At 49.7% G+C, this 24,864-nt stretch overlaps 4 non-coding genes and 1 pseudogene across 4 annotated transcripts; all 5 read right to left on the bottom strand.

Annotated features, from left to right (window-relative positions):
- Nucleotides 1-4,877: 4,877 nt before the first annotated feature.
- LOC148638200 (5S ribosomal RNA) lies at nucleotides 4,878-4,986 on the bottom strand (annotated as a pseudogene).
- Nucleotides 4,987-17,205: 12,219 nt separating this feature from the next.
- trnap-agg (transfer RNA proline (anticodon AGG)) lies at nucleotides 17,206-17,277 on the bottom strand. The gene has a single exon. It is a non-coding gene; the product is annotated as a tRNA-Pro (tRNA).
- A 2,117-nt stretch (nucleotides 17,278-19,394) lies between these two features.
- Nucleotides 19,395-19,466, bottom strand: trnap-agg (transfer RNA proline (anticodon AGG)). Its single transcript has one exon. It is a non-coding gene; the product is annotated as a tRNA-Pro (tRNA).
- A 2,117-nt stretch (nucleotides 19,467-21,583) lies between these two features.
- Nucleotides 21,584-21,655, bottom strand: trnap-agg (transfer RNA proline (anticodon AGG)). Its single transcript has one exon. It is a non-coding gene; the product is annotated as a tRNA-Pro (tRNA).
- A 2,117-nt stretch (nucleotides 21,656-23,772) lies between these two features.
- trnap-agg (transfer RNA proline (anticodon AGG)) lies at nucleotides 23,773-23,844 on the bottom strand. The gene has a single exon. It is a non-coding gene; the product is annotated as a tRNA-Pro (tRNA).
- Nucleotides 23,845-24,864: the final 1,020 nt, after the last annotated feature.

The following is a 24,864-nucleotide window of genomic DNA, read 5'->3' on the forward strand; positions in this document are numbered from 1 at the left end:
TTCTCCAGCCAACTGTCCGGGAGACCGAGTTTGAGCTGCTCGTAATCCTGACGGATCTTACTGACAGGCAGCTCGTCGTCGACCTCTCGCACAGCGTCGACAATAGCCTGGGTGGGCAGAAATCCGTCCTTTACTTCATAAAGAAGATCCTTGACCTTGGATATGCCAGCCTCGTAGAGCTGCCTGTTCCATCGAGACACCAGCAGGGGGTCGAGGAACAGAGGCTGTTCCAGAATCTGGGCCCGGGTCTCCGGCGTGTAGGAGACATGCTGGGACATGAACTACCCCCTCGCCAGCAGGACCTCCCTGTAAAAGGAGGGCAGATGTTTTATCAACCCCGGAGTCAGCCTCACCAGGAGAGTCTCCTGCCCCAAGCCCCCGCAAGTCTCGAGGTAGCTTCCCATACCAATCTTCCAAATGCTGACATTATCCAGGTCAAGGAACTTCTTCACTACTTTCAGCCTAAAGCTTTTCAGCTTCAGGCCTACATCACACAGCTTCAGCCCACCCCTGGAGATTTTCCCAATGAGGGTGTCATGAGTGACCCGCGGAGGCTTCCCCTCCCACACGAATCCCACCACCAGTTGCCTAATCTCATTCTCTACCCGTTCAGGAAGAGGCATCACAGACAGTGGGTACCACAAGAGGGACAGGCACAGTGTGTTAACGAGCAGGACCCTTCCCTTTAGGGTCAGGGACCTGTGTCTCCACCGATTTAATTTGCCCTCATCTTAATGAGCTTCTCCTTCCACAGGAGAAGCCCAGTGGCCTGCTCATCAGCGTTAATGTAGATGCCAAGGACCTTCAGGTGACCCGTCTCAACCCTGAAAGGGTAACCGAAGAGCGGGGCAAGGTCTGCCCTCCCCACCGGCATGACCTCAGACTTCTCCAAGTTTACCTTGGCGCCCGAGGCAGCGCAGTAGGCCTGCACCACCTCTAAAATGGCCGAGATCTCCGCCACCTCTGCCAACGTCAGTCTGGTGTCGTCAGCATATTGGTAGATCAACGAGGTGGCGGTGCCCCCAGGCAAGGTCACTGGAAAGAAGCTCGTGAGGGAACCATTCACCTTGACACAGCTCACGATCCCCTTGTACACGAGCCTCACCCAGGAGATGAAGGCCTCGCCGAAGCCAAAGCTCTTCAAGACCTCAAACAGGAAGGAATGCTCCACCCTGTCGAAGGCCTTCTCCTGGTCCAGTTTCAGGACGTATCCACCCCTCGGCTGCTCCCGCATAAGGTCCACAACATCTCTGATGGAGCACACCGTGTCCGCGATGTCTCTCCACTTGACGCAGTAGGTCTGCGAAGGCGACAGGATCCTGGGCAGAACCTTCCCGAGCCTGAGGGAGAGAACACGAGTTAGTATCTTATAGTCTGTGTTCAACAGACTGATCGGGCGAAAGTTTTTCAAAAGGGAGGGATCCCCCTGCTTTTTGTAGACAAGAGAGATCACCCCCCTTCTCATAGATGGGGTCTGAGCGCCGGTCCTGGCAATCTCCTGGAACACCTCCAGAAGGAGGGGCCCCAGGGACTGCTGAAAGTGTCTGTAGAGCTTGGAGGAGAGCCCGTCCCACCCAGGGCTCTTGTTAGGAGACGAGCCCCGAAGTGCTTCAAGCACTTCCTCCAAGCTCAGCGCACTGTCACAGAGCTCACGATCGCTCTGTGACAGGCGGGTACTCACCCAAGCCAGCATGGCCCAGGTCTGCTGCTCATCCACCACTTCGGCCAGAACAAGGCGCTATAAAAAGAAAACACCTCATTCCTAACGGCCTCGGGGGCAGAGAGCCGCACACCGTCCTCTCCCACCAGCTCCTCGATGAAGGAGCTGCGCTGCCTCTCCTGCTCCAGGCCGAAAAAGAACATCGTGCTCTTATCGCCCTTGGCAAGATACTGGGCTCTGCTGCGCACCCTGGCTCCTCTCCACTTCTCCTCCTCCAGGGCTTGTAGCTCACCCCTCAGCTCCAGCAAGAGCTCGCAGCCCCCGCCGTGATCTGCCAGGAGCCCGAGCTCTGAGGTGATCCGAGCCCGAAGCTGTCTCTCCCGCCTGGCCTTCTCCCGCCCCCGGGACAGGCCATACTAGATACTGAACTCTTTGATGGCGTACTTGAGATTATCCCACCAGACCAGCTTTTCTGACCTATACAGGGGACACTGCAGCTGCTGCCGGATAAGGTCTTCTATGCCCTGACAGAATGAAGCCTCCCCAGGAGCGCCTTATTAAAGCACCAGAGGCCGGGGCACCGGTCCTCCTGTGCCCCTGCTAGAGAAAAGTGAAGCACAGCATGGTCGCTCAGGGTCATGAACACATAGCGCATCTGGCTCAGGCACGGGAAGAGACTCATGTGCCCCTGCAACAGGTTGATCCGGCTCTGTCTCAAGACACCTTCGACGACCTGCCGCCGAGAAAAGTCCCTCCGCGCACACTAAGCCTGACGCCACGCATCCACGAACCAGTGAGCTTCCGCACTGCGCTCCAGGAAGCTGCGAGCAGCACTGCTCTTAAAGGTCATCCCAACCGCGACATCGAGCGCACTCAGTGCACAGTTAAAATCTCCGACGACCAGCCCTGGCTGCTGAAAGCAGCTCGCCTCCAGCTGCTTGAAGAAGGCGAGCCGCTCAGCTTCCCCATTGGGGGCGTAGATGTTGCTCAGCAGCACGGACTGTCCAGGAAACCCAAGACAGACCTGCAGGAGCTGACCCTACGTGTGGCGGTGCAGGAGCCTTACGCTCTCGTACACTCCCCTCCTCACCAGCACAGCCACCCCCCTCCTGCACAGGCTGGAGGTGTTGCTGTAAAACAGCTCCCCGTCCCACTGTGCTCGCACCTTCCGGACACACTCCTCGTCCCAGAAGGTCTCCTGGAGGCAGACAACATCCGTCCGCCCCAGCAGAGCTAACACTGCCCCCAGCTTTGCTCAGTCCCTCAGCCCGTTGGCGTTTAAAGAGGCGAAAGTTGCCATCACGCATATGGCCATAAGAGTGAAATTAATTCTCCGGCCCGCGCGACAGTTCCCCCGCCCTTTCTGCCACATTCTCATTGCCAACACTTGCCGCTTCCTCCCCACCTCCTGTCTCCGCCACCGCAGAGACATCAGGGATGGGTCTGCGGACAACTCTTGAACTGGGCTTCAGGTTGGGCTGAGGCCTGACGTGGTGCCACTGGATTCCAGCCTTCGAGGGCCCAGGCGGTTGTACCCCGGCTTGCCCACAGCTGGGGAACCGCTGACGGTGATGGTGGTGGTGGTGCTGGTGCCGTCGCCTCCTCCCTCTGCCTCTCTCCCTGCACAGGCTTGGGTGTCAAAAGCCCACTGGTACGCTGAGGGGCAGCCTCTGGTGGTGGTGGTGCCCGTAGGATCTCAGCTGCACCACGCTGCACCGCCGCATGTTGTGGAGCAACCTCCCTCTGCTTCTCTTGCGGCACAGAGTGGGATGCAGCAGGATTGTTAGGGCAACGGGGCGCCTCTGCTGGTGGAGATGCTGGCTGGTCCCCGGCTCCTTTCTGCTGCGCTGTACCCAGGATTGGAGGGGCCTCCTCTGCCTCTCTCCCATCACCGGCTGGGGCGTTGCTGGCTCACTGGGGTCCTGGGGCGCCGCTGCTAGCAACTCTCCATGCTCAGCTGCAGTGGCCACTCGTAGTCCATCTTCAACCCCCTCAGCGTTGCGGGCAGCTGCTCCTGCGGCGGCTGGATCTTCCGGCTCTGGCTCGCAGTTGCAGCTCATGAGCGCATGGAGGCAGTCCGGGCACTTGGCAGCGGTGCATTTCCTGGCGCGATGGCCGGGCTGTCTGCACTCATAGAAGAGGAACTCAGGGCAGTCCTTGGCGATGTGCCCCAAGTCCAGGCAGACATGACACACCCTTTGTTGCTGGTCGTGGAGGACCCTGAAGTACTGCCCCCCCTCTGCCGTGGCGAAGCGGGTGCTGTATGGCAACGAGGCTACATGATCGGGAAAGCGAATCCGAACAAACCTCGTGCCATCAGCAATGGTGGTCCCGGGGTAGTGGCGCATCCTGATGTCCGAAATGACTCTCACCCCCCAGCTACTCAGCTTCTCCTTGATAGTCTAATCTGAGATATATGCCGGGAGGTGGAGGAAGGACACCACTACCTCCTTCCGCTCCAGCCAGCGGCAGTAGCAGGGTGTGCCCTGCACATCCAGCCCCACAGCCACCGCGTCCGCATGTTCTTTTGAGTCCAGAGTCAGTTCAAACTCTTTTGGCGTCTGGGGGCGGCAGGCAAAAAGAGAGCCCTCCCCACAGACGCCGTACACAGCTGCGATAATAGCACCCGCAGACGGTTTCTCCACGCCGCTCACATCCACCACAACAGTATGCGCCCTTGCAAAAACCCGCCAGGGGGGTCGGTCCAAATTCCTCATCTTTCTCTTACCTACACTACAATAACATTCTCTGCCTCCATGTTTTTTCCTTCCATTAAAACACAAACAGGACTCAGAAAGCAACAAAAAAGCAACAAAAAAACCCCAAAAGTCTCTCCCCTCCCCAAACAGAGCTAGGCTGAAGGGGAGGGCTTCAAAAATCAACCAAAAACACCAAAAAAACACAAAAAAACAAAGTCTAACTTAAGACAAACAAATCCTCTGTTCCTCTTCTTCTTCTCCTTCTTATAGAGAGAACAGCTCCGTCACCTCTTTTACGACGCTGCTTTTTTGAGAGCTGCTGCTGTGCTTTGACATCTGAGCTCTGTGGAAAACGATCTCAATACAATTCTGAAAAACGCGACTCCCCGAACGCCAGCCGAACAAGTCTCCACAGCGGAAGCGCTGTGTCTCTTTTCACCTGGCGATAAACCTTTCCTCGATCCTTTGCGGACTTGTAAAACTGTTCATGATCAGTTTTACAAGCTCCTGCGCTTAAAAGCTTACAGCACCTGGTATTCCCAGGCGGTCTCCCATCCAAGTACTAACCAGGCCCATCTCTGTTTATCTTCCGAGATCAGGCATGCTCAAGGGGGTGTGGCCGTAAGCAAGAGCAAGGTTCGCTGGCACCCTTCTTATTGAGAGGACAGCTCCGTCACCTCTTTTACGACGCTGCTTTTTTCCCTTGCGTTTTTCTCTTCTTCCCACGTTCTCTCTCTTCACTGCCTTCGTCCCCGCTCTATTTCACTTCAACCTTTCACTCTTGCTTCCTTCCAATGAGGACGGAGCTGCGGGAGAAAGGGCGCTATAGAGGATCGCTGTGGAGAGCTGCTGCGGTGCTTTGACATCTGAGCTCTGTGGAAAACGATCTCAATACAATTCTGAAAAACGCGACTCCCCGAACGCCAGCCGAGCAAGTCTCCACAGCCGAAGCGCTGTGTCTCTTTTCAGCTGGCGATAAACCTTTCCTCGATCCTTTGCGGACTTGTAAAACTGTTCATGATCAGAATAAAAAAAACGCTCACGCTAATACACAAGCACCCGTGTCTCGCCAGAGCTGACAAATAAACAGACGGACAAGCCGCACTGCACTTGTGAACAGGGGAATGAGCGAGCGAGCGGGGATAGGGCACCTCCTGCGCTTAAAAGCACCTGGTATTCCCAGGCTGTCTCCCATCCAAGTACTAACCAGGCCCATCCCTGTTCAGCTTTCAAGATCAGGCATGCTCAAGGGGGTGTGGCCGTAAGCTAGAGCAAAGCTCGCTGGCACCCCACTTATAGAGAGGACAGCTCTGTCACCTCTTTTACGACGCTGCTTTTTTTCCCCTGCGTTTTTCTCTTCTTCCCACGTTCTCTCTCTTCACTGCCTTCGTCCCCGCTCAATTTCACTTCAGCCTTTCACTCTTGCTTCCTTCCAATGAGGACGGAGCTGCGGGAGAAAGGGCGCTATAGAGGATCGCTGTGGAGAGCTGCTGCTGTGCTTTGACATCTGAGCTCTGTGGGAAACGATTTCAATACAATTCTGATAAACGCGACTCCCAGAACGCCAGCCGAACAAGTCTTGAAGTGGAAATCTAATAAGTAAATTGATTCTTAAAATGTAGAGAGCTTTGCAAGAAATATATTGGTGCTTTAAGATGTAGCGGTGAGGCTTAAATAATAAGGCAGAATTAAGTGTTTCTGAGCTTCCCAAATGAGGCCCCATTTCTCTGTTCATCTCTGTGGTGCAGCCACAGAGAAACTATTCATGCAAGATGTTTTCTTTTGATAAGGACAGCTCCCACAGGGGGATGCACTTAGCTAAGCCTGGCTATCATGATCAATGGTCATCCATTGGCGCCTATCTGTTTAGGGAGTGCCAGTTGGACATCTGGACTGCATTACTAAGTGTCAGGACTAAGTGACTCATATCTCACCTTGATCAACCAATCAGGGACTGGTAGGGCCGAGTAACCCACGTGGGACTCTGATGCCCATGGAACTTTCAGCCAATCAATGAGCTGAAGTTCCTCCAGGTAAAACAGGCAACACAGAGAGCCTGGGAGATTGAGATTCAGATTCAGATTCAGACAAGATTCAACAATTCTAAAGGGAATTCAAAGGAGAATCCCAAGGGCAGGACATTCTCACAGCGCGCCTCCTGACCATCCTGAGACTCAGCCCGGACAACCACGGAACGGCCAGTGTGTCCGAGTGCCAGAACTTTCCTTTGTTCTAAGAGTCTAGAGTGGAGGTTGCCAGAGAGTAACCAGCAGCAGGCCTCGTGAACAGGTCGGAACTGTGGACAGCTGAATCACTATTCAGAACTAGCTCTTCATCAGGAACGAACCAGTCCTCTTCCTGACTTGCTGGGACCCACAGTCATCTTTTCTCCTGTGCACAAACTTTGCTAGTTAAGCCAACAGTGAGCATCAGCAGCGCACCGTCGCAAGCCGCACAGCACAGCCTGGCACGGAGCCAGAGAGCGCGGATTGGACAGCAACAGCCTGCAACTGTTTCTTTGTGCCCGCAGGAGATCTGAATCCCCAAAGATTGGATGAGTATTCAACTTCAATGCATTACAGCTCGAGAATTCAATTGTTATCCAAACCAGTTGATATCAATTTAATTCCTAAGAGTTATGTACTTGTTTGAGTATCTAATGTAGAAGTTGTAACCAAGTTCACTTTACGAAACGGTCTTAATGAATGATATACTGAATGTATGTCCTCTTGATATGTGTAACACTTTGTAACTGATTGAATATATACCTTTTGTATTCTGATAACCCTCTCGATAAGATCTGTTAGGTTTACATGCATATTCTATGTATTAATAAATGTATCCTCGTGTGTTAGTACCTGTGTGTGTGCGTTGTTTGAGTTATGTCGCATGGTTGGATTCTAAAGCCATCAAAAGAATCAACTTTGTGATTTACTGCTACAATTAATAATTGTCTCAGTAAATGCCCAAACCCTACAGAACTGGTGCCTTCAGAGACCCACTATGATTACATATTTGGCGTCCCTGGACCGGTTTTCCCTACATTATTTGGCGTCCCTGGGTCAGCTTAATCTACAAAGATAATATATTTCAAGGATGTAAATGCTGTGCTACAGTACGTGCAGAATTTTAGAAAACAGTGTATCAACAAAGTACACTGTTTAGGTTACTTTAGAAGACAATGTACCAAAACAATATATGCTTTCTGGGTCGTTAGAATTAGCTGAAAGTAACTGATTAGCTTTGAATAACAAATCTAGTGCTTCTTCTCTCGCTTTTTGATGTAATCAGTTTTCTCTTAGGGAAAGGGGAACTTTTAGAAAGGACAAAGCGCTGAGCTTTTTTACAGCGCAACATCTTTTAAAAACCCTGTACTGCTTGTAACAAATTGAGTCTCTGGTTGCACTTTGCGAAGTGGCAGCAGGGCTTGCAATATTGAAATAAAGACCTCACTCAGGTGAGAACTCTCTCTTGTGGCTTCCTTGATAGTTCCATGACAATTTGGGGGCTCGTCCGGGATCAGAAACCTGAACGCGAACGGCTGCTGAAACTCCATCTGGACCCTGACAATTTTAGCAAAATTGGACGAACCTCAGAGGATAAATTGTTTATCCTTCCAGAGACGCGTCTGGAGAATTGGCAGCTGTCTGACGCCAGTAAGTGATCCTTAAAAATTAATAGTTTGAGAAGCGAGCCACAGGGGTGTTCTCACGTGGGTTTGATTAGTCTGGGACTCATATAAAGAACTTATCTTAACACAGACGTGTGGTTTTTGCTCTGCGGAGTAGTTGATGTGATAAGGTTCTAAGTAAGGCACCGATTGGTAAAAATGGGAAATTAAAATTCAAAGATGAAAATGGGACCGAGCAGTCCAGCAAAAGTACATGTACGACAAATTCAGAGAAACAATTATAGCCTGGGTTAGAGTAAAAAAAATGTTTTATGTTCATGAACTGTAAAGCTAGGGTAATAGGTGTAAGGGAACTTGCACATAATTTATATATGATAATTAGGGGCCCATAACTATGAAGGATCTTTGTAAGTGAATCAGAATGGACAGAGGAAAGTTGAATTAGGAAAAATAAGTTTTCTGAAGAAGGGGAAACTAAGAAGAGAAGGAGAAGAACGGAAAGAAAGTGAATTGGAAAGCTTATGTAATGGAAAGAGAAATCACAGAAATAATGGGAAGCTTCAAAAAAGACTAGTCTTGAAACTAAAGAACAGCAAGCTGCAGCTAAAGTCATGACCATGCCTTCTAAAAAGAAAAAGTCTCCACCAAAACTAGAAAGCGGTCCGGAGCCAAAGCCTTTTCACTTGTTCGTGAAATGCCAATGTGCACTTTAACAGGTCCAGAAGGAACTCCAGCATATGTACATTGACATTGGTCTCCTAGTGAATTATTTGCATTAGTTAAGTCTTTTCCTAAATTGCCTGATGACCGTAAAGAATTTCGAAGAAAGGCAAGCCTTGTTCTTGATTGTCTTAAGCCTAATTACAGTGACATAACCTTGTTGCTAGATTATATTGTTCCTAAAGGTTTACAACGTCCTCTAAAAAGGAGGAGGCAGATTGGCGGATATGTAACCCAAATGATGAAGAAGTATCCATCTAAATTAAACCACACGGACATGGAGAGGAAAAGTTAGGCGACCGCTTCTAAAAAGAGGTAAGGACTCCTCTTTTCTAAAAAGTCCCTTGTCCTCTCCATGTTGCTGTGGTGCTGAAGCAAGTATTACAGAAAAATGAGTTAATGGTGTATGTGTTTTTAGATGCCTGTTTTGTGAAGGTGGGGTAGAAAAAAGGGATTGCTGAAGGAATAGCGTCTCGCCCTGCCCGTGCGAAACAATCCAGGTGTTGCATCCTGGTACACGACTGCAGTATGGCTGAAGGTAGTAACTAGAACTGTACTCGCAGAAGAGCCGAAAATGGTAACTCGATTCAACTGTGTGTTTAAAGCCAGGATTTGGAACCTGGTCCGTGATCCTGAATTGTGATAGTTCGTCAGTTTGTCTCGACTGGGGGGTTCCGCGGGGCGCGTGGGAGAAGTGAAAATGGTTTGGTGTGAAGAAAAAAAAAAGTTTGATTAATCCAAAGTGAAACAAAGAAATATGTCGGACGGAATTTAGGCTGAACAGGAATGTAGAAAAGTGCATGAACATTTGGATAAAAATAAACAATATTTAGAGGAATATTTGAGAATTCAACAGAATATCATAGATGAGACACAAAAATCTCTGATGGAAAAGCTAAAAGCAATGGCTGAACGAAACGAAGTTATATATGCAGAAAAAGAAACAGCAAAAGAAGAAATAGAACGCCTTAAGAGAGAATCTAGGAGAAGGGTGGGAATTAGTGTGGAGATTTTTGAAAGCGCATTACCCACCGAAAACTGATTAGACAGCATGTCAGCAGAAGGAAGTGAGGATGTTTCAGATTTTACAGAAAGGTTTATAGCTTTATGGATATTATACTCGGGGTTAGCCGATGAGAAGGAAGTGAATGAAGATACTTCCACAGTAATAAAACAAATTTACTTGAGTGGGTTGATGTTGCTGATGATAAAACCTGATGTTGCCAAGAATGTACAACTATGCTTTCCTGATATTACGGACAGCGGAGACAGATTTGATTTAATAACTCGTGAAGCATGCATGCAGAAGTGCGAGCGCTGCAAATGGGGTAAAAAGACTCCCAAGGAGGAGAAAAGGGAGCTGCCAGTTTGTTGAAATTATTGTGCGACTTTAATGTTATACCGAGATATAAAACCCCAAAGACAAAACTACTAATAAGCTGGTGTACAGTTACTAAAAAAAAGGTGTTTTTTGGAGAAATTGTAAGAAAGAGGCTTGATTTCACAATTAAAGAACATGTCAGAAGCTGAAACGAGAGCCGTGCGTGAACTAACAGTTTTAATCTAGTAAACCCCTCTGTAGCCTTCCTAAATTTATCTCAGGATTTAAATAAAAGTGAAATAATCTTACAGTGTGCAGTAACTGGGGGACACAGGAGCACAGCTGTCCTGTTTTTAGACTAAAACAGCATAAAGATGTGATATAAAGTTTTCTAACGGGTAACAGGAGGCTACAGGAGAAGGGGTGCAAGGGTTGTGTTTAAAGCAAATATAAGCTGTCACAGTCTGCTTGGGAAAAGATGTACAGTTTCAACTACTGATGTGGGTGGGGGACACCCCAGACCTATTTTAGGCCCAGACCGCAGCATTTTATAAGGAATTACTGCATGAAATAGCATTTATGTAAACTAACTCAATAGAGTTATGTGATATTGTGATTGTTTTACCTAATTACGGAATCCATAAGGCCGGGCTACTCCAAGTATTGGATCTAAAGAGGAAAAAAAGGAGTATAAAACCAACTACATGATAAAGCCAGGGTGAATGCCTTCTCAGAACGAGCTTGTCCAGTGACGTATTGGTTTAAGGGGGGTAGTGCAGTCTAAAGACAAAATTGCCTTGACCCCTGCAGCACAAACTGTTTTTGATGTTTTGAAACAAGCTTTCTTGCAGACACTGGCCCTGGACTGTATTCCCTCAGACTGATCATCTGCATGTAATCTGTCTGTAAGTGAAAGAAATGGGTTGTGAGCCGTTGTGCTGGTGCAGGAGCATGGAGATAGGCATCGTCTGGTGGGTTATTATTATTCAGGACCCCTTGATGCGGTGGCCAAGGGGCCGTGTTTATGTGTTGTGCAGGCTACCTGCCTGGCTGTATAAACTGTGAATAATCTGGTGTAGAACTAGCAGACCGAATGAAAATATTTAATTGAAACTTGTAAATATGCTAAATGGAAAATTGTAGCAATTTATATAGACTGTATATATACATTTGGTGTATGCCACAATTTTGGATGGCAGTGAAGGAATAGGGATTTCCCCAACATGGAAGGGACTCCAATCAAGAATGCTGGGTTTGTCTCTGAACTGTTAGAAGCTTTGCAGCTACTGACTGAAGTAGCTGTGGTAAAGTATAAATCACATAATAAAGAAATGTTTCCAGTACCTCGAGGGAACAACTTTGCAGATGTAGCTGTCAGGTGCACAGTCCTGGTAGAACAGGAGTCTGAGACCCCTGTGAGACCTCTGTTGGTGAAAAGGGGACAGCTACAGGATATTCAGGCTGAGGCCTCTAAAGCAGAGAAAAGGACATGGTTAGAAAAGAGTGTGGTGCTGCCAGCACACTGGACGCTCTGCATGCCCTCACAGCCTAATGCCCTTTGTAGCTCGACTAATGCACTGTGTCGGACACCTGGGTGTGAGTCAAATGGTGTGCTGGTTACCCAAACCTGGGTGGGGACCGTGTTTGAAGCAGTAGCCACTTATGTGGCATCTCAATGTGATGCTTATCAAAGGAACTCAACTACAGTTCAGGTGCAGGTGCTACAGCTCAAAAGGCCTGCTCCTGAGAAACCTTTCATGCAGTACCAAATGTTTACAACCTTGGCTCTTATAATCTGTTTTCCCAGTGGGTTGTTGTCACTGCCCCTGTGTCTACCAAACACTTGATGATGGAGATAAGCCCTTGGTGGGCACTGCCCTACCGCATGTATTATGATCAAGGGACAGGCTGTGGCTGGATTATTCGGGGTGAGATGGACTGAGATCACCCTCAGTCTGCTAGAACAGTGGAATGAAGGAACAGAAAAGATTGACTAGACATCAGACTGAAGGAACACCATGGGATGCGGGCTGGATCAAACAGAACTGTGTAATAGAGCCTGTTTGATATCATCACAGGCCAATCAACGAAACTTCCTAGAGGGATGAATTTGGCTAATGGATTGTTGAATTTGCTAATTCTCTATTGTAGTATTGTAGGTTGTTAATTGAAGTGGTGCACGGGGCTGGTGAACAGGTGCTGGACACTTGGAGACCTCCAGTAGAGGGAAGACACGACCTGATACCTGGCGAGTGGGTGTGGGTGAGGAAGATATACCCTGCCAGATGTTGCAACCCTGCTGGGAAGGACCATATCAAGTGCAACTGACTACCGACTCTGCCATCTGAGTGACAGGATGAGATCGCTGGATCTACGCATTGCGCTGACACCGAACCACTGCACCAGAGACTGAGTGAACATTATTGTATTGTCACTGTTTCTGTGTTTGTTGAGCTTCCTGAGGGGGGGTGACAGTGTACCTGTTAAGTGTAAGGAGTTTTACTTTAATAAATGGGGATATGGAATCAATACTTTTTCAGTCAGCCACAAATAATAATCAGAGCTCCTGTTGGGATTGTATTGCTATAAAAGATGCTCATGGGAGTAATCCCCTTTGGTAGAGGTGATTATTTAGGTTAATTGGCATGGGTAAATAGCCCTGCTTTTAGTCTGAGTGTAACTCAGATGTATTAGAATGGAAATAACTGTATGCTCCTCGCTATAATCACAGTTTTAGGCCATTCTCTATTAGGGTGATAGACAGCTGTTTAGGTGAGCAAAGACTAAACAGTACTTGTATTCTAGACAATTATTAGCAAATTAATGACTTAGCAAAGCACATCTATGATGAAGAAAAATATATATCATAATTATAATCCAGATGATTGGGGCATTGGTGCATGGCTACAGTCTGTGCTAGGATCCTGGAGAGGGTCTCTGGTTCAATACATATTTGTGTGTCTGGTATTATTCGTTATAATCATACTGTTAATATCCTGCTGGAAAAACATGTGGACTAAAGCTGCTGCTTCTGTGCTAATTGTACGCCCTGAAGGGATCATGAAGGTCAAAAAATGATTTCATGGGAAAGGTTCTCTTATCTAGTGGCAGAACCTGATGGGTAGAACAATATAGTTTTAAGGGGGGGTTACCCTTGGGAGTGATTCCCCTAGATGCACATTATTATTATGATTTGTTTGTTCATAATAAGATGTTTTGCAGGAACGGGCCAATGAGAAATTTTACAACTTCAGCTACAATTGTTCTGCAAAATGGCACAGCTGAGGCAGTGGAACAATGTGTAGATTTTTCTAAGAGTTATTACTCTTCTGGTGAAAGACTTCAGGAAAAAGAAGTGGTGTTCACTCAGGTGGAGGGGGCCGTACCAAGGCTGCTGACCACTGCGACTGCTGTGAAAGTCACGGAAAGGGTGCCCTGAATTCATGCCTCCCACTGTAAAAGGGTCACAAACGAACTGAGCAAAGCGCAGGAGTGATGTCTCCACAGGGATAGATGGGGATCACATGCTTGGGACTGATGTGCCCAGCCTTTTTCCTTTTTATGTGGAAGCCTGTCACCACCCAGAAAGAGGAAGAATCTAAATGCGAAGCCTCTTTGTATACAAACTGGCTGAATGAAACTGATAATGAGGGGGATATGAGTAATTTGTGGTATAAACTTATAAATCATACTGTAAAGTTAAAGAAATTTAATGCATCTTGTTATGTATGTGCTTTAATGCCTCATTCTACAGCTTCACCCATTTCTCTCCTGGTTAGAATCACTGTTTGGGCCAGGGGGAATGTTTTTCTTTAAGTTACTAACACCGATTATAGTAGCTGTGATACTTGTCTTCCTGTTTTTGTGTTGCTGTACGACATATTATTCCAATGCTTTGAAATATGGTAATGAATATGTTTGCGTATCAGTATGTTCTGATAAGAACGCAAGAATCCGAAGTATGGGAGCCCCCTGGGAGTCCATATTGTAACGCCCTCGCCTGGTGGTGAGGAGGAAGCGCCCCTAGGCGCTCGTAGTACCGCTGGGCATGCTGGGAGTGGTAGCCGGGGAGAGTCTGAGGGTCAGCACGATGACCAGCGGCTGACCCTACCTGTGTAAATAATGTCCTAGTAATTCTAGTGCCCTGTGTAGTCCTGTAAAAGTATAGTGTGTTGTTAGGTAATTACCACCCTAAATATGTGTACGTGTTCCGTCAGTCTCCTCATGTGTGTGTAGATCCTGTGTTTGGTTTTGTGTGGTTGTAAATGAATAAAGCTAATGTTTGTTTGGGTGGGACGGGCTCTCCTCCAAGCTCTACAGACACTTTCAGCAGTCCCTGGGGCCCCTCCTTCTGGAGGTGTTCCAGGAGATTGCCAGGACCGGCGCTCTGACCCCATCTATGAGAAGGGGGGTGATCTCTCTTGTCTACAAAAAGCAGGGGGATCCCTCCCTTTTGAAAAACTTTCGCCCGATCAGTCTGTTGAACACAGACTATAAGATACTAACTCGTGTTCTCTCCCTCAGGCTCGGGAAGGTTCTGCCCAGGATCCTGTCGCCTTCGCAGACCTACTGCGTCAAGTGGAGAGACATCGCGGACACGGTGTGCTCCATCAGAGATGTTGTGGACCTTATGCGGGAGCAGCCGAGGGGTGGATACGTCCTGAAACTGGACCAGGAGAAGGCCTTCGACAGGGTGGAGCATTCCTTCCTGTTTGAGGTCTTGAAGAGCTTTGGCTTCGGCGAGGCCTTCATCTCCTGGGTGAGGCTCGTGTACAAGGGGATCGTGAGCTGTGTCAAGGTGAATGGTTCCCTCACGAGCTTCTTTCCAGTGACCTTGCCTGGGGGCACCGCCACCTCGTTGATCTACCAATATGCTGACGACACCAGACTGACGTTGGCAGAGGTGGCGGAGATCTCGGCCATTTTAGAGGTGGTGCAGGCCTACTGCGCTGCCTCGGGCGCCAAGGTAAACTTGGAGAAGTCTGAGGTCATGCCGGTGGGGAGGGCAGACCTTGCCCCGCTCTTCGGTTACCCTTTCAGGGTTGAGACGGGTCACCTGAAGGTCCTTGGCATCTACATTAACGCTGATGAGCAGGCCACTGGGCTTCTCCTGTGGAAGGAGAAGCTCATTAAGATGAGGGCAAATTAAATCGGTGGAGACACAGGTCCCTGACCCTAAAGGGAAGGGTCCTGCTCGTTAACACACTGTGCCTGTCCCTCTTGTGGTACCCACTGTCTGTGATGCCTCTTCCTGAACGGGTAGAGAATGAGATTAGGCAACTGGTGGTGGGATTCGTGTGGGAGGGGAAGCCTCCGCGGGTCACTCATGACACCCTCATTGGGAAAATCTCCAGGGGTGGGCTGAAGCTGTGTGATGTAGGCCTGAAGCTGAAAAGCTTTAGGCTGAAAGTAGTGAAGAAGTTCCTTGACCTGGATAATGTCAGCATTTGGAAGATTGGTATGGGAAGCTACCTCGAGACTTGCGGGGGCTTGGGGCAGGAGACTCTCCTGGTGAGGCTGACTCCGGGGTTGATAAAACATCTGCCCTCCTTTTACAGGGAGGTCCTGCTGGCGAGGGGGTAGTTCATGTCCCAGCATGTCTCCTACACGCCGGAGACCCGGGCCCAGATTCTGGAACAGCCTCTGTTCCTCGACCCCCTGCTGGTGTCTCGATGGAACAGGCAGCTCTACGAGGCTGGCATATCCAAGGTCAAGGATCTTCTTTATGAAGTAAAGGACGGATTTCTGCCCACCCAGGCTATTGTCGACGCTGTGCGAGAGGTCGACGACGAGCTGCCTGTCAGTAAGATCCGTCAGGATTACGAGCAGCTCAAACTCGGTCTCCCGGACAGTTGGCTGGAGAAGCTCCATCTACAAGACGGGGCAGCAGGCCCAGCCTGGCCGGAGCTGAGGGTGAAGTGGGGGGACCGTGGGGTGGACCTCCTGGGGTTCACCACCAGCATGTTCTACAGGCTGATGGTGGCGAAACGCTTCAGAGTGCCGGTCTCAGAGGTGTTCTGGGGTAAGATCTTCCCCCAGCTCGAGCCAGGGCATACTTGACGGATCTGCTGGATGGCCTGTTTCGCTCTGTTCGAGGAGCTGTTCTTGACGGGGTGCCCTGGAAAGAGCTGTTCCTCTTTGGGTACCGCGGGTCTGAGAGGGGGGTTAACGCCATTTTAGTGAACCTCCTCCTCAGCCTAACGAGGACAGCTGTCTGGGAGAGGAGGAACCTCATGATGTACAATGGCCTGAAGCCAGACCTTGTCAGGCTGTGCATTGCCAGGGTGAAGGACTGCTTCTCTCTCAGCCTGGCCTACTGCAGGGCTGAGAGGCGGATGGCCGACTTTCGCAGAATCTTCTTAAAAAATAACATCTTTGTGGACCTGCGGGAGGAAGGCCTGTACTTCCGGCTCTGAGATGGGGGTGTCTTTGAACAAAAGACACACACGGCTCCACCCTTTTCCACCCCTGAATAGCATTGGCGAGTTGAATAGCATTCAATTCACATCGAATAGCATTGGCCCCTGAATAGCCCCTGAATAGCATTTGCGTAGCTCAGCACTGGGCCACTGGGCACAATTTCCCACCGTTTCCAGAGTGTAGTGGTTATCACGTTATCACGTTAGACCGTTACACAGACAGTTTCCATGAGACGTTGGACTTCCGATATTTAGAAGGATCCGTTTTTCAAGAAACATTTAAATTGATTCTTTTATCAAGCTCGTAGTTTTCCTTCAAATCTTGAAAGCTCTCAGTGAGAACATCATAGGCTGCAGGACGCCCCGTAACTTGATTACTTCAACAGAAAGAAGAGCAGACAGCTCGACAAATATGTGAGGCGCAGAGAGCGCAAGGCGAGCCGCACACGTTTCGGTGGCTGAGAGAGGGCAGTTTTTGCTTCTGCATTTCCCAAGTAAGGACGCATGACAACAAGCGATCGCGGTGCTCATCTACGACACAGTGGTGATGAGTTTTCAGTACGTGTTCTTTTGAACGAGCAATGAGGTTGCCGCCTTGGACAGCTGACTGCACGCTCTCATTGTGCCACGTGATGAGAATTCACCAGGCTCGTTCAGTCATTAGTCACATTCCATCGTTTGCCATAAGCAGACGCTGCGAAGTGATGTGGATATCAGTTCCCAGTCTTGTGGAAGAGGAGGAAAAGAGCACACGAGGGCTCGTCCGGGAGTTGAACCCGGGACCTCTCGCACCCTAAGCGAGAATCATACCACTAGACCAACGAGCCACAGCAGCACTTTCCATTTCAATCTGTCAGCGAGCTTGAGGATGGGGAGAGGCGCCATTCGCTCGTCCAGTCAGACCTTCATCAATAAGTCAAGAAAGCTGCAATTACACGACTGCCTTGCAGACGAAGGGCAGTGAACTGTGCCCGGTAAGAGGGGAACAAGCGGCACTAGGTGACGCCGAGGCATAAGTCCCAGCGAGGGGGGTTGGCTTGTATGGTACAGCGCTTGCTTTGCATGTGGGAGATAGCAGGATCAATTCCCGCATCCTCCAGGTGTGTGCTTAGAGCTTGATGTGCCGAAAGGCGTCCTTTAGCCTGTGGTCCCGCCTTACATGGAGAGCATCGTGCAGCTGTCAAGCGTTTCGCAGCCACGCCCCCTTTTCATCTTCTCTCTGGCTTAAGCGTCACTCCGCCCCTCTCTCTTGACATTTCATGTCAGCATGTCAGAAGTCCGAGTGACATTTTTAATGGCTGAGTGAGGGCACGATGCTGAAGCAGAGAGGCCACCTCAGCCACAGAGACTTGTGCTAGGTGAGATCTGAAAGACGGACTCGCAACAGAAACAGACCAAAAATGTATCGGTGAGATCAAAAGGCAAATGCAACATTCAGCAGAGGGCGTCTAAAGATTAGGGAACGGGCGACTGAAATCCATGTGAGGCAAACTTTCCGGTGTGTGTACTGCAGCTGGGCTTGTTGGCGTAATTGGTAGTGCGTCAGTCTCGTCATCTGAAGGGCCTGAGTTTGATCCTCACACGGGGCAGGGCTGCTTCCTCTCTTGCTCTTTTCAAACACTTGCGGCAACTGTTCGCTCATAACCACGTCTGGAATGCGTGACCTTTACACGGGCGAGAAGCAACGCCGCATCCCTTTTCTAAAGAACATTCACATTCAGAAATAAGTCAAGAAATTTGCCATTACTTTCGCTCGCACTGCTGTCAGCCTGCCCATGTTGCCAAAGAAAGATTCACTCGGCGTCAACATGACAGAACAGCGATCACTTGAAAACAATGTTCCACACTCCGTAAGCAAGAACTTCAGTGTTTGCAGTCACCCGATATGCCGATAGTCAAAGGAGCGCAAAACACGAAGCGTCAAAAGACAAGATGAGTTGATGGAAAGAGCGTTGAATTGATGAGCACAAAAGTTCAGCTCGTACAATAGGCAACGAAGGTCTCAGCGTCGTCATCGCACTTGAAAGGACTGCCTTGCAGACCAAGGGCAGTGGGCGGTGCCCGGTAAGAGGGGCAGAGGCGGTAAGACATGATGCCGAAACGCATGAAGCGAGGGGGATTAGCTCAAATGGTAGAGCGCTCGCTTAGCATGCAAGAGGTAGCGGGATCGATGCCCGCATCCTCCAGGTCTGAGTTTGGATCTCCGGAAGCCCGGTGCTCTTGTTTAGCTTCTGCGACTTCTGACAGGTGCTCCTCCGTTGCGGAGAGAATGTCCTTCAGTTGTCAAGCGTTGAAGGGCCACACCTCCTTCCCAACCTCAGTCTGCACTGAGTGCGTCTCCGGCATTTTCTCGTCCAATTTGTCAGCTTAGCAAGTGAAAAGTATATCCGAGTGAAAACAGTGCTGATAATACTCTCACGAATTGTTAGAAGACGTGCTTTTGATCATCGATTGCTTAACAATCACATTCGTTCGACTTGAGCCATCAAGCTCGTAGTTTTCCTTCAAATCTTGAAAGCTCTCAGTGAGAACATCATAGGCTGCAGGACGCCCCGTAACTTGATTACTTCAACAGAAAGAAGAGCAGACAGCTCGACAAATATGTGAGGCGCAGAGAGCGCAAGGCGAGCCGCACACGTTTCGGTGGCTGAGAGAGGGCAGTTTTTGCTTCTGCATTTCCCAAGTAAGGACGCATGACAACAAGCGATCGCGGTGCTCATCTACGACACAGTGGTGATGAGTTTTCAGTACGTGTTCTTTTGAACGAGCAATGAGGTTGCCGCCTTGGACAGCTGACTGCACGCTCTCATTGTGCCACGTGATGAGAATTCACCAGGCTCGTTCAGTCATTAGTCACATTCCATCGTTTGCCATAAGCAGACGCTGCGAAGTGATGTGGATATCAGTTCCCAGTCTTGTGGAAGAGGAGGAAAAGAGCACACGAGGGCTCGTCCGGGAGTTGAACCCGGGACCTCTCGCACCCTAAGCGAGAATCATACCACTAGACCAACGAGCCACAGCAGCACTTTCCATTTCAATCTGTCAGCGAGCTTGAGGATGGGGAGAGGCGCCATTCGCTCGTCCAGTCAGACCTTCATCAATAAGTCAAGAAAGCTGCAATTACACGACTGCCTTGCAGACGAAGGGCAGTGAACTGTGCCCGGTAAGAGGGGAACAAGCGGCACTAGGTGACGCCGAGGCATAAGTCCCAGCGAGGGGGGTTGGCTTGTATGGTACAGCGCTTGCTTTGCATGTGGGAGATAGCAGGATCAATTCCCGCATCCTCCAGGTGTGTGCTTAGAGCTTGATGTGCCGAAAGGCGTCCTTTAGCCTGTGGTCCCGCCTTACATGGAGAGCATCGTGCAGCTGTCAAGCGTTTCGCAGCCACGCCCCCTTTTCATCTTCTCTCTGGCTTAAGCGTCACTCCGCCCCTCTCTCTTGACATTTCATGTCAGCATGTCAGAAGTCCGAGTGACATTTTTAATGGCTGAGTGAGGGCACGATGCTGAAGCAGAGAGGCCACCTCAGCCACAGAGACTTGTGCTAGGTGAGATCTGAAAGACGGACTCGCAACAGAAACAGACCAAAAATGTATCGGTGAGATCAAAAGGCAAATGCAACATTCAGCAGAGGGCGTCTAAAGATTAGGGAACGGGCGACTGAAATCCATGTGAGGCAAACTTTCCGGTGTGTGTACTGCAGCTGGGCTTGTTGGCGTAATTGGTAGTGCGTCAGTCTCGTCATCTGAAGGGCCTGAGTTTGATCCTCACACGGGGCAGGGCTGCTTCCTCTCTTGCTCTTTTCAAACACTTGCGGCAACTGTTCGCTCATAACCACGTCTGGAATGCGTGACCTTTACACGGGCGAGAAGCAACGCCGCATCCCTTTTCTAAAGAACATTCACATTCAGAAATAAGTCAAGAAATTTGCCATTACTTTCGCTCGCACTGCTGTCAGCCTGCCCATGTTGCCAAAGAAAGATTCACTCGGCGTCAACATGACAGAACAGCGATCACTTGAAAACAATGTTCCACACTCCGTAAGCAAGAACTTCAGTGTTTGCAGTCACCCGATATGCCGATAGTCAAAGGAGCGCAAAACACGAAGCGTCAAAAGACAAGATGAGTTGATGGAAAGAGCGTTGAATTGATGAGCACAAAAGTTCAGCTCGTACAATAGGCAACGAAGGTCTCAGCGTCGTCATCGCACTTGAAAGGACTGCCTTGCAGACCAAGGGCAGTGGGCGGTGCCCGGTAAGAGGGGCAGAGGCGGTAAGACATGATGCCGAGACGCATGAAGCGAGGGGGATTAGCTCAAATGGTAGAGCGCTCGCTTAGCATGCAAGAGGTAGCGGGATCGATGCCCGCATCCTCCAGGTCTGAGTTTGGATCTCCGGAAGCCCGGTGCTCTTGTTTAGCTTCTGCGACTTCTGACAGGTGCTCCTCCGTTGCGGAGAGAATGTCCTTCAGTTGTCAAGCGTTGAAGGGCCACACCTCCTTCCCAACCTCAGTCTGCACTGAGTGCGTCTCCGGCATTTTCTCGTCCAATTTGTCAGCTTAGCAAGTGAAAAGTATATCCGAGTGAAAACAGTGCTGATAATACTCTCACGAATTGTTAGAAGACGTGCTTTTGATCATCGATTGCTTAACAATCACATTCGTTCGACTTGAGCCATCAAGCTCGTAGTTTTCCTTCAAATCTTGAAAGCTCTCAGTGAGAACATCATAGGCTGCAGGACGCCCCGTAACTTGATTACTTCAACAGAAAGAAGAGCAGACAGCTCGACAAATATGTGAGGCGCAGAGAGCGCAAGGCGAGCCGCACACGTTTCGGTGGCTGAGAGAGGGCAGTTTTTGCTTCTGCATTTCCCAAGTAAGGACGCATGACAACAAGCGATCGCGGTGCTCATCTACGACACAGTGGTGATGAGTTTTCAGTACGTGTTCTTTTGAACGAGCAATGAGGTTGCCGCCTTGGACAGCTGACTGCACGCTCTCATTGTGCCACGTGATGAGAATTCACCAGGCTCGTTCAGTCATTAGTCACATTCCATCGTTTGCCATAAGCAGACGCTGCGAAGTGATGTGGATATCAGTTCCCAGTCTTGTGGAAGAGGAGGAAAAGAGCACACGAGGGCTCGTCCGGGAGTTGAACCCGGGACCTCTCGCACCCTAAGCGAGAATCATACCACTAGACCAACGAGCCACAGCAGCACTTTCCATTTCAATCTGTCAGCGAGCTTGAGGATGGGGAGAGGCGCCATTCGCTCGTCCAGTCAGACCTTCATCAATAAGTCAAGAAAGCTGCAATTACACGACTGCCTTGCAGACGAAGGGCAGTGAACTGTGCCCGGTAAGAGGGGAACAAGCGGCACTAGGTGACGCCGAGGCATAAGTCCCAGCGAGGGGGGTTGGCTTGTATGGTACAGCGCTTGCTTTGCATGTGGGAGATAGCAGGATCAATTCCCGCATCCTCCAGGTGTGTGCTTAGAGCTTGATGTGCCGAAAGGCGTCCTTTAGCCTGTGGTCCCGCCTTACATGGAGAGCATCGTGCAGCTGTCAAGCGTTTCGCAGCCACGCCCCCTTTTCATCTTCTCTCTGGCTTAAGCGTCACTCCGCCCCTCTCTCTTGACATTTCATGTCAGCATGTCAGAAGTCCGAGTGACATTTTTAATGGCTGAGTGAGGGCACGATGCTGAAGCAGAGAGGCCACTTCAGCCACAGAGACTTGTGCTAGGTGAGATCTGAAAGACGGACTCGCAACAGAAACAGACCAAAAATGTATCGGTGAGATCAAAAGGCAAATGCAACATTCAGCAGAGGGCGTCTAAAGATTAGGGAACGGGCGACTGAAATCCATGTGAGGCAAACTTTCCGGTGTGTGTACTGCAGCTGGGCTTGTTGGCGTAATTGGTAGTGCGTCAGTCTCGTCATCTGAAGGGCCTGAGTTTGATCCTCACACGGGGCAGGGCTGCTTCCTCTCTTGCTCTTTTCAAACACTTGCGGCAACTGTTCGCTCATAACCACGTCTGGAATGCGTGACCTTTACACGGGCGAGAAGCAACGCCGCATCCCTTTTCTAAAGAACATTCACATTCAGAAATAAGTCAAGAAATTTGCCATTACTTTCGCTCGCACTGCTGTCAGCCTGCCCATGTTGCCAAAGAAAGATTCACTCGGCGTCAACATGACAGAACAGCGATCACTTGAAAACAATGTTCCACACTCCGTAAGCAAGAACTTCAGTGTTTGCAGTCACCCGATATGCCGATAGTCAAAGGAGCGCAAAACACGAAGCGTCAAAAGACAAGATGAGTTGATGGAAAGAGCGTTGAATTGATGAGCACAAAAGTTCAGCTCGTACAATAGGCAACGAAGGTCTCAGCGTCGTCATCGCACTTGAAAGGACTGCCTTGCAGACCAAGGGCAGTGGGCGGTGCCCGGTAAGAGGGGCAGAGGCGGTAAGACATGATGCCGAGACGCATGAAGCGAGGGGGATTAGCTCAAATGGTAGAGCGCTCGCTTAGCATGCAAGAGGTAGCGGGATCGATGCCCGCATCCTCCAGGTCTGAGTTTGGATCTCCGGAAGCCCGGTGCTCTTGTTTAGCTTCTGCGACTTCTGACAGGTGCTCCTCCGTTGCGGAGAGAATGTCCTTCAGTTGTCAAGCGTTGAAGGGCCACACCTCCTTCCCAACCTCAGTCTGCACTGAGTGCGTCTCCGGCATTTTCTCGTCCAATTTGTCAGCTTAGCAAGTGAAAAGTATATCCGAGTGAAAACAGTGCTGATAATACTCTCACGAATTGTTAGAAGACGTGCTTTTGATCATCGATTGCTTAACAATCACATTCGTTCGACTTGAGCCATCAAGCTCGTAGTTTTCCTTCAAATCTTGAAAGCTCTCAGTGAGAACATCATAGGCTGCAGGACGCCCCGTAACTTGATTACTTCAACAGAAAGAAGAGCAGACAGCTCGACAAATATGTGAGGCGCAGAGAGCGCAAGGCGAGCCGCACACGTTTCGGTGGCTGAGAGAGGGCAGTTTTTGCTTCTGCATTTCCCAAGTAAGGACGCATGACAACAAGCGATCGCGGTGCTCATCTACGACACAGTGGTGATGAGTTTTCAGTACGTGTTCTTTTGAACGAGCAATGAGGTTGCCGCCTTGGACAGCTGACTGCACGCTCTCATTGTGCCACGTGATGAGAATTCACCAGGCTCGTTCAGTCATTAGTCACATTCCATCGTTTGCCATAAGCAGACGCTGCGAAGTGATGTGGATATCAGTTCCCAGTCTTGTGGAAGAGGAGGAAAAGAGCACACGAGGGCTCGTCCGGGAGTTGAACCCGGGACCTCTCGCACCCTAAGCGAGAATCATACCACTAGACCAACGAGCCACAGCAGCACTTTCCATTTCAATCTGTCAGCGAGCTTGAGGATGGGGAGAGGCGCCATTCGCTCGTCCAGTCAGACCTTCATCAATAAGTCAAGAAAGCTGCAATTACACGACTGCCTTGCAGACGAAGGGCAGTGAACTGTGCCCGGTAAGAGGGGAACAAGCGGCACTAGGTGACGCCGAGGCATAAGTCCCAGCGAGGGGGGTTGGCTTGTATGGTACAGCGCTTGCTTTGCATGTGGGAGATAGCAGGATCAATTCCCGCATCCTCCAGGTGTGTGCTTAGAGCTTGATGTGCCGAAAGGCGTCCTTTAGCCTGTGGTCTCGCCTTACATGGAGAGCATCGTGCAGCTGTCAAGCGTTTCGCAGCCACGCCCCCTTTTCATCTTCTCTCTGGCTTAAGCGTCACTCCGCCCCTCTCTCTTGACATTTCATGTCAGCATGTCAGAAGTCCGAGTGACATTTTTAATGGCTGAGTGAGGGCACGATGCTGAAGCAGAGAGGCCACTTCAGCCACAGAGACTTGTGCTAGGTGAGATCTGAAAGACGGACTCGCAACAGAAACAGACCAAAAATGTATCGGTGAGATCAAAAGGCAAATGCAACATTCAGCAGAGGGCGTCTAAAGATTAGGGAACGGGCGACTGAAATCCATGTGAGGCAAACTTTCCGGTGTGTGTACTGCAGCTGGGCTTGTTGGCGTAATTGGTAGTGCGTCAGTCTCGTCATCTGAAGGGCCTGAGTTTGATCCTCACACGGGGCAGGGCTGCTTCCTCTCTTGCTCTTTTCAAACACTTGCGGCAACTGTTCGCTCATAACCACGTCTGGAATGCGTGACCTTTACACGGGCGAGAAGCAACGCCGCATCCCTTTTCTAAAGAACATTCACATTCAGAAATAAGTCAAGAAATTTGCCATTACTTTCGCTCGCACTGCTGTCAGCCTGCCCATGTTGCCAAAGAAAGATTCACTCGGCGTCAACATGACAGAACAGCGATCACTTGAAAACAATGTTCCACAC

This window comes from Lepisosteus platostomus (assembly GCF_059453375.1).
Source record: "Lepisosteus platostomus isolate fLepPlt1 chromosome 5 unlocalized genomic scaffold, fLepPlt1.hap1 SUPER_5_unloc_3, whole genome shotgun sequence".
Lineage (NCBI taxonomy): Eukaryota > Metazoa > Chordata > Actinopteri > Semionotiformes > Lepisosteidae > Lepisosteus > Lepisosteus platostomus.